Raw genomic sequence first — 9,504 nt, 5'->3', positions numbered from 1 at the left:
TCCACTGCACTCCAGTCTGGGCGACAGAGTGAGACTCCAACTCAAAAAAAAAAAAAAGAAAAGAAAACATTTCTGGCTCTCTGCTCCTCCCATTTGACAGACAGCCATATCTCTTGTGCAGCACCAGCTGCATCCTCAAGACACCATGGTGAAAGTGAAGGCCCAAGAGAATGGATTTGGCCATACTGGGCGCCTGGTCACCAGGACTGCTTTTAACTCTGGCAAAGTGGATAGTGTTGCCATCAACAACCCCTTCATTGACCTCAACTACATGGTGTACATGTTCCAGTATAACTCCACCCATGGCAAGTTCCATGGCACCATCAAGGCTGAGAATAGGAAGCTTGTCATCAAGGGAAATCCCACCACTATCTTCCAGAAGCAAAATCCTACCAAAATCAAATGGGGCAATGCTGGGGCTGATTGCGTGGTGGAATCCACCGGTGTCTTCACTACCTTAGAGAAGACTGGAACTCACTTATGGGGAGAGCCAAAGGGTCATCATCTCCCCGCTCCCGACATCCCCACGTTTGTGATGGGGGTGAACCACGAGAAGTACCAGAACAACCTCATGATTGTCAGCAACACCTTCTGCACCACGAACTGCTTAGCCCCCCAGCCAAGGTCATCCACGACAACCTTGGCATCGTGGAGGGACTGATGACCACCTTCCATGCCATCACTGCCACCCAGAAGACTGTGGATGGCCCCTCTGCGAAGCTGTAGCAGGACCCTCCAGAACATCATCCCTGCATACCTGCACTGCCAAGGCTGCGGGCAAGGTCATCTCTGAGTTGAACAGGAAGCTCACAGGCATGGCCTTCCGTGTCCCCACCGTCAATGTGTTGATCGTGGACCTGACCTGCCGTCTGGAGATACCCGCCAAATATGATGACATCAAGAAGGTGGCGGAGCAGGCATCTGAGGGCCCCCTCAAGGGCATCCTAGGCTACAGTGAGCTCCACATTGTTTCCTCCAACTTTAACAGTAACACCCACTCTTCCACCTTTGATTCTGAGGCTGGCATAGTCCTCAACAACCACTTTGTCAAGCTTATCTCTTGGTACAATGAATTTGGCTACAGCAACAGGGTGGTGGACCCCCTGGTCCACATGGTCTCCAAGGACTAACAACCCTTGACCACCAGCCCCAGCAAGAGCATGAGAGGAAGAGAAGCCCTCAGCTGCTGAGGAGTCCCTGCCAAACTCAGTCCCCAGCCACACCAAGAGTCTCCCTTTCTCACAGTGTCCATGCCAGGACTCCCGAAGAATTGGGGGGAACCTAGGGAGCCCCACCTCATCATGTACCATCAATAAAGTCCCCTGTACTCAGCCAAAAAAAGAAAGAAAACATTTCTATTTACAGTAGCATGAAAAATAATAAGATACTTAGGAATAAATTTAACCAAGGAAAGGGAAGACTTGTACTTTGAAAAGTACAAAACCTGTCAAAAGAAATTAAGGAAGACCTAAGTAAATGGGAAACATTCCACGTAATGAGTTGAAGGACTTAATATTAAGACAGCAACACTCTCCAAATTGATCTACAGATTCAGTGCAACTCTATCAAAATCTGAGCTACATCTTATTTTAACAAATGGACACTTCCTAAAACTCATGGAATTGCAAGAGACACTGAATTATCAAAACAATATTTATTTTATTTTTTGTTTGTTTATTTTAGAGACAGGATTTCACTCTGCTGCCCAGGCTGGAGTACAATGATGTAATCATAGCTCACTACAGCCTACAACCTTGAACTCCTGGGTTCAAGCAATTCTCCCACTTCAGTCTCCCGAGTAGCTGGGACTACAAGCACATGCCACCATGCTAGTTTAACCCACTACTCTATGATCCTCAATTAGTGTGGTAGGAGAATCATGGCTCCCAGAGATGTCCGTGCCCTAATCCCTAGACTATACCCAGACTTTGCTGATGGTATGAAGTTAAGGACTTTGAGATGGGGAGATGATCCTGGATTAGCCAGCTGGGCCCAATGTAATCCCAGGAAGGAACCAGGAGGGTCAGACTCCTCAGAGACTGCAAGATGCTACCTTTCTGCCTGGAATAGCGAAACTAGCTACAAGCCAAGGAATGCCAGTAGCTTCTAGAAACTGGAAAAGGCAGTGGAACAAGATTCTCCCATGTTCTATGTGCTCCAGAAGGAATACAGCCAAGCATTTTACTTTAGTCCAGTGAGAATATCAGACTCTAATCTCCAGAACTGCAAGATAATAAATTTGTGTTGGTTTAAGCCACTGAGTTTGTGGTACTTTGTTACAGCAGCAATAGAAACCTAACACACTTCCTCGTTAGTCTTTCCACCTCCATCCTTCCCCTTCCAGCTCATTCTCTACATGCAACCATGGGAGTCCTTTAAAAAATATGTGTCAGATCCAGTCACTGGACTGCTCACAATTACCTCATGGCTCTCCATGTCCCTCAGAGTAAAAGCCAAAGTCCTCAAGTCCCTACAAGATGTGTCATGATCCTCCTGTCCCCACCCTGCCCTCCTCCTGACGCCTCACTCCAGTCACACTGGCAACTCTGCAGTTCCTCAAATACACTAGCCCCCACACCCAACTCCAGAAGCTCTACTCACCTCTTTTTTTTTTTCATTTCTCTGCAATACGATCACCTTCCAACATATATCATTTACTTGCTTTGTTTGTTGTTCATCTGCTTCCTCCACAAGAAATCTCCGCAGATCATTATTTTGCTCACAACGTATCATTCTAACTGAGAGTTTCTATTTCAGCTTTTGAGAAATGGTTTTAAGCCTTTTTCTCTCTTAGCCTACATTTTAAAGACTTTTTTTCCCTTTCTTTTACTCTTGGCTTGCCCTCATAAAATGAGCACATACCCATTAATCAAATTGTGTATTTGCTTGAGAAATTTCAGAGGCTGACTCTGGACTAACAGAGCATGGGGACTCCACAGCAGAATTGACCATTGTTCAGAAGTCACTTTAAGGTGATTAAGCTACAAACTGGGCCAGGTGCAGTGACTCAGCCTGTAATCCCAACACTTTGGGAAGCCAAGGCAAGAGGACTGCCTGAGCCCGGGGGTTTGAGACCAGCCTGGGCAACTTGGTGAGACCTCATCTCTACAGTAAATCACACAAACTAGCCAAGCTAGTGGTGGCATGCGTTTGTAGTTCCAGCTACTTGGAAGGCTGAGGCGGAAGGATCGCCTGAGCCCAGCAGGCTGAGGCTGCGGTGGCCATGAGCGTGCCACTGCATTCCAGCCTGGGGGACGAAGTGAGACTCCAACTCAGGAAAAAAAAACTACAAACTGGCCATAATCGGAAAGGTATCAGATAGCTCTCCAGGCGGACAACAATTTAAGACAAACACGGAAGCAAGACCAGCTCCCTGTGCCACTCCCAGATACTTCTCATTCCATTCTTTCCCTTTAAAATCCCCTATCCTCAGCCTAAAAGGCCCTTTTTTTTTTCTTTGAGGCATAAGCCTGGCCATTTTCCCAACTGCTGGCTTTTGGAATAAAATCACCTCCCTTTCACTACATCTTGTGCTTGTTTATCCCAGCTTATAATCGACAAGTAGCCAAGCTTCCTGTCGGTAACATTATCAATGCCTGGAACTTTGCCTGGCATGTAGGTGTGCCAGTGATGTGTAAGATGAATAAATGAATGGGTAAATGAATGGACTGACACAGCATGACCTGGGAGGCAGCTTTGCCACGATAAGACCTTGGACACTGGGCGTGGTGGCTCACGTCTGTAATCCCAGCACTTTGAGAGGCAGAGACGAGAGGATTGCCTGAGCCCATGGGTTCAAGACCAGCCTGGGCAACATGGTGAGACCTTGTCTCTACAATAAATCAAAAAATTAACGAGGTATGGTGGCACATGCCTGTGGTTCCAGCTACTTGGAAGGCTGAGGCAGAAGGATCACCTGAGCCCAGCAGGTCAGGGCTATGGTGGCCATGAACATGTCACTGCACTCCAGCCTGGGCAACAGTGAGACTCCGATTCAGAAGAAAAAATAAAAGACATTAGACAAGACCTTTTCCCTCTCTGGGCCTCAGTTTATTCTGATTCAACAAAGGGCCCGCAGCCCTGAAGTTGAGCCTTGGCCTTTGGCTGCAGGGTTCTGTGTATAAGTACACCTCAGCAGGTAGGCACTCATCCCCATTCTTGAGGTAGTGTCTAATACTCTCCCTGATCACCACCCTTCGGGCCCTGAAAGGCTTGGAAGGGGGACACTTGCTGGCAACGAGGGGGTTGTGAGCAGCTGTAGCTGCCACCTTCATTCCTCCCTCTCAAGGGAGACAAAACTGGTCCAACCAGTTCTCCGGAGCCACAGGAACACCTGCTCTGTCAACCAAGACTTGCAAGCCACCGCTTCAGTCATCTGTCCCAGATATGCCCTGCTCCCTCTTCCGCCAAAGGTGCTCTTTACATCAGACATCACTTCCCAGGACTCTGGGTCAGCCACTTCTCAGCCTGTACAGCAGATTCTCACTAGGAAGACTTACCCTCGGACTCCGGGTGGGAGGAGGGGATGGGTAAAGTGGGCGTTGTTCTCTCACAGTGCTGTTGTGCGTTCAACAGATAGTGATGGCCAGTTCCTAGAAGTTCGAGGCACTCTAGACAGACACCAGTGGATGAAGCCCACAGATGCCCTTGCCTTTGTGGGTCTTTTGTTCCTAATGAGGTCAAGAGACAATAGACAAATGTCTAATATAATGTCAAGGGTGATGAATAAAAATAAAACAGTATAAGGAACTAGAGAATAACGGGGTGGGGCCTGTTTTAGACAGATTGGCCAAGGAAAGCCTCTCTGAGGAAAAGACTTCTGGACAAAGGTGGATAGAGGGAGTCAGCCCACCCACCATACGAGTCTGTAAAGAGCATTCTAGACAAAGGAAACAGTGAGTGTAAGGGCCCTGAGGCAGGAATCAGCTTATATGATGGAAAAGCACCAAGAAGGCAGGTGTGGCTGGAGTGAAGGTAGAAGAAGAAAGAGTGGTGGAAGACAACGTTGAAGAGTAGACAGGGGCCACATCACAAGGAGCCTGGAAATCCACAGGGAAACCACTGGGGATATTAAACAGGAAAGTAGCGAAATCTGATTCAGGCTCTAGAAAGATCCTTTGAGCTGCTCTCAAGAGAGACTGTAGTCGGGTGTGGTGGCTCACATCTGTAATCCCAGCACTTTGGGAGGTGGAGGCAAGAGGATTACCTGAGCTCAGGAGTTCAAGACCAGCCTGAGCAACATGGCAAGATCTTGTCTCTACAATAAATAAAAAAATTAGCTGGGTGTGGTAGCACTCCCTGTGGCTCCAGCTACTTTGGAAGCCTGAGGTGGAAGGATTACCTGAGCCCAGCAGGTCGAGGCTGCGGTGGCCGTGAGCATGCCACTGCACTCCAGCCTGGGAGACAGAATAAGACTCCAACGAGAGAGAGAGACTGTAAGGAGGTCCAGGAGAAGGCTGATGTAGTTGTCCATGCAAGAGATACAGTGGCCTGGACCAGAGTGCTGGTTGCCAGGGAAGTGAGGGTGATAGGAAGCTGGGAGAAGAGATTCCAAGTAGAGCCCAAGCCCATCAGAGCTGGCGAGCACTCCAGAGACCCTAAAGCAAGGCATGGACCTTGCTCCACGTTCTGGCTGTGAGTCCTCAAGTAGCTTGCTACACTCTGAGCCTCAGTTTCCCCATCTGTAAATGGGCATGATAAGACACCAAGGGGCGTCTTAAGGATTCCAAAATGTGTAAGTAATGCACATAGCATAAAACTTGGCACTAAGTGGCACTCAATACAATCATCCATGACTCAACCCCTCGTATTTGCTGATAGAGAAACAGAGGCCAGCTAGCTTAGAAGCAGAAACAGGTCTGGAAAGGTAAGGGAGGAGAGGAAGCAGGGTTCCTCAAGCCATAAACCCATGGAGTCCAGACAGTAAGATGGGTGAATCTAGTAAGCAAGGAACATGAAAAACCACGTGGCCCTATCTGGCCATCTTGTTTTCCTATATTTGACAGACAACACAAGTACATTAAACAGCAACTGGAACACAGTTACAATGTCAGAAACACAGCAGGGGAGAGTGGGAACTGTGGCCACCTGTAATATACAAGCCCATCTAGAAGGCAGGCTGGCTGGCCCAGCTTAACCTGACTGCAGCACCTCTGTGCCAGATACCCCAATTTTCAGCAGAAGTCAGAAATCCAGATTTTTATGTGAAATGTCTCAATTCTTAGTTACGTTTTCTAATAGTTTCCAGAGTGTAGATAGAACATAGTAAATTGGTACATATTGATCTTGCTATTATCTCACCACTATTTCCAACCCTGACACCATTTCTTTCTTTTTCTCATCCTGTCACTCTGGCCAGGCCCCTGACATAACAATAGAGTCATGACTACAACCATCCTTGTCTTATTTCTGACACAGAGGGAATGTGTTTTACATTTCACCATTGTAGTACATTTTCAATTTATTTTTAAATGTTGGCTCATTTTTTTTCAAACATTGTGAATGCTAAACAGCCTGTCTGGAGGCTGCCACGGGCTGCCAATCCATGATCTCCGCTTCATCTGAATTATTTCCCTGAACTGTGGCAACCCTGTCAGGTAGGCACTGCTATTCTGACATGAGGAAACTGAAGCTCAGAGGGGTGCAGTGGCTTGCCACAGTCACACAACTGGGCAGAGGCAAAGCCAGGACTCAAACCCAGCTCTGCCTGAGGCCAAAGTCTATGTTCTTCCTGGAGGAAGAGTGAGACCTCAGATCCCCAGGCCAGCCCCTCTGTATGCTACACACTATTCGGCACTTGGGGGCCCCATGAGGGGCCCTGGAGCAGCTCTGTTGTCAACCTCTGCTATCCTTGGACAAGGTCTTCTCCTCTCTGGGACTCAGTCTCCCTGTCTGCTAACCTAGGAAGGGTTCAGCCAGGGGATCCCCAGCACTGTCCCAGTCTCCTCACCAGCAGTCCAACTTGACATCTCTTCAGCATTAGACCTAGTCTCGGTGTGTGCCATATTCTGTGGCCTGGCTCTGCCACTTGCCTTCTGAAGTGACTCTGGGCTGCTTAGCCTCGATGTGGCTGTTTCCTCAACCAAGACGCAAAATGGGATTAAAAGTAGCACCTACCTTAAAGCGTTTGGGACAGTGCCAGGCACACAATAAATGCCTCACAAATGTTAGTTCTCGTGATTACTGGTAAATGTATATGCATGTATACATGGACAAGCAGTAGCAACAGAAATACAACTTAAATAGTTATATAAGGATGGAGATACAATTTTTAAATTTTTCTTTAATGTCACTGATCCTTTTTTATTTTTATTTTTTCCTTTTTTGAAACAGGGTTTTTACTCTGTCACCCAGGTTGGAGTGCAGTGACACTATCACAGCTTACAACAGCCTCGAACTCTTGGGCTCAAGCAATCTTCCTGCCTCAACATGGCAAGTAGCTGAGAATAGAAGTGTGCACCACCACACCCAGCTAATTTTTCTGTCTTTCTGTAGGTGGATCTCACTTTGTTTTTCAGACTTGTCTCAAATTTCTGGCCTCAAGCAATTCTCCCAACTCAGTCTCCCAAAGTGCTGGGATTATAGCCATGAGCCACTGTGCCTGGCTTGTTTTTTTTTTTTGAGTTGGGGGGTCTCACTCTGTCTCCTAGACTGTAGTATAGTGGCACAATCCTGGCTCACCACAGCCTCGACCTCCTGGGCTCAGGTAATCCTTTGGCCTCAGTCTCCCAAGTAGCTGGGACTACAGGTGCAAACCACCATGCCCAGCTAATATTTTTATTTTTTGTAGAGATGAGGTCTTGCTATGTTGCCCAGGCTGGTCTCAAACTCCTGGGCTCAAGCAATTCTCTCACCTCAGCCTCCCAAAGTGCTTGGATTACAGGTATGAGCCACTGTGCCCAGCCCCATTGTTAAAATTTTAGTAAGGTTCGCTGTCTCCCATGACTCTTCCATTTTGTAGAGAATAAAGTCCAAGTTCCTTAAGGCGACATTCAAGGCTTTCTCTGATTTGACAGCAGTCTATTTTTCTTTTCTTTTCTTTTCTTTTTTTTTTTTGAGTTGTAGCTTCACTCTGTCGCCCAGGCTGGAGGGCAGTGGCATGCTCACGGCCCCCGCAGCCTTGACCTGCTGGGCTCAGGTGATCCTTCCACCTCAGCCTTCCAAGTAGCTGGAACTACAGGCATGCAGCTAATTTTTTGATTTATTGTAGAGATGAGGTCTGGCCAAGTTGCTCAGGCTGGTCTTGAACCCCTGGACTCAGTCAATCCTCTCACCTCAGCCTCCCCAAGTGCTGGGATTATAGACATGAGCCACTGCACCTGGCCTGCAACCCCTATTTCAATAGAGCAATACAGCTAAGGGAACTCCAGGGAGGCTGCACTGGCCTCAGTTCCAGCTCTGCAGCTCATTGGCTGTGTAAGCTTGGGAAGGCAACTTGCCTCTCGGGGCCTCCATTTCGCAACTGTAAAATAAGGAAAGTCCTAACACCACCTGATAGTCAGAGGCGATATAACTGTAAATAGCCTAGTCCATGTCCGTCACACAGAACAGGTTTAAATAATTCATGATCATCATTATCTACCTACTCCTTTGAAACCTCTGGTCACTCTGGAACACTCACTGGCCCCAGAACACAGCAGGCCCTGCACAGTCACACTTGGCATGCCTTCCCTGTCCATCCATCAAAGCACTCTGTGCCAGGGCCAAGCTCAAGTGGCCTCCCTCAGAGGAGACCTCCTGTCCGCACCCCTGGCAGTTTGCAAGCTGGTCCACTTACAGACCTTGCCCCCACAAACTCTGTCCTTCCTGCTACAACATACCCTTTGCTGAGGATGTGGAAAGTTGGGCTGATTCTGAGCTGCAGCCCTGGGTCCCAAGACAGATGTCTGAGAGACGTGCCAGCCTTCAAAGAAACTCAGTTGCCACACTGATTCAAACAGCTCTGCTATGTTCTGCCTGACCCCTCTACTGTTATGGAGCACTGTGGTCCAGAAGGATGGCTGTGAAGACAAATGGGGAAACACAGGTCCTCCCTCCTGAGTCCTGAAGAGCTGGTCTGCCTCCCACCTAGATGAGCAGAGGAGGGTCGGGGGAGTGCTGGATGCAGGGCATTGATGGCCATCCAGATGCCTATCTCCGAACTTCTGGCTTGGTCAGAGCTTGATCTCAAAGGGTTTAGGGTGAAACCAATGATCCTGAATTTCATCAGGTGAGTATAAACCCCTCTCCAGGGTGTGTCCATGGGCCACGTTCTATAATAACTATTCTGGGAGCACAAAACCTGCGCCTACCTTTAAGACCTCTCCATATAAGTCCTCATCACCTAATAAATAAAAAAAGACAGGCACCTCTTCGTGGCTAGTGTCTGAGGTCCAGGGGACCCCATGGCCAGCACATGCTTTGGAATGGAGTGCTGCCACCTAGGGGCTAGGAAAGAGACTGCCAAGGCTGAGGCCTGAGCCATCTGTACACACACCGTGATAATGCTTACTGAGCACTCCCGCA

At 48.2% G+C, this 9,504-nt stretch overlaps 1 pseudogene across 1 annotated transcript; it reads left to right on the top strand.

Moving 5' to 3' along the window:
* The first annotated feature begins 144 nt into the window (after positions 1-144).
* LOC103276303 lies at positions 145-1,254 on the top strand (annotated as a pseudogene). Its single transcript, XR_002481301.1, has one exon. The product of XR_002481301.1 is annotated as a glyceraldehyde-3-phosphate dehydrogenase pseudogene (transcript).
* Positions 1,255-9,504: the final 8,250 nt, after the last annotated feature.

The sequence above is a fragment of the Carlito syrichta genome, unplaced genomic scaffold (genome assembly GCF_000164805.1).
Source record: "Carlito syrichta isolate Samal-C Ts95f unplaced genomic scaffold, Tarsius_syrichta-2.0.1 Scaffold316027, whole genome shotgun sequence".
Lineage (NCBI taxonomy): Eukaryota > Metazoa > Chordata > Mammalia > Primates > Tarsiidae > Carlito > Carlito syrichta.
Note: the sequence above shows the minus strand (reverse complement) of the source record. Positions and strands in the feature narration are given on the sequence as shown.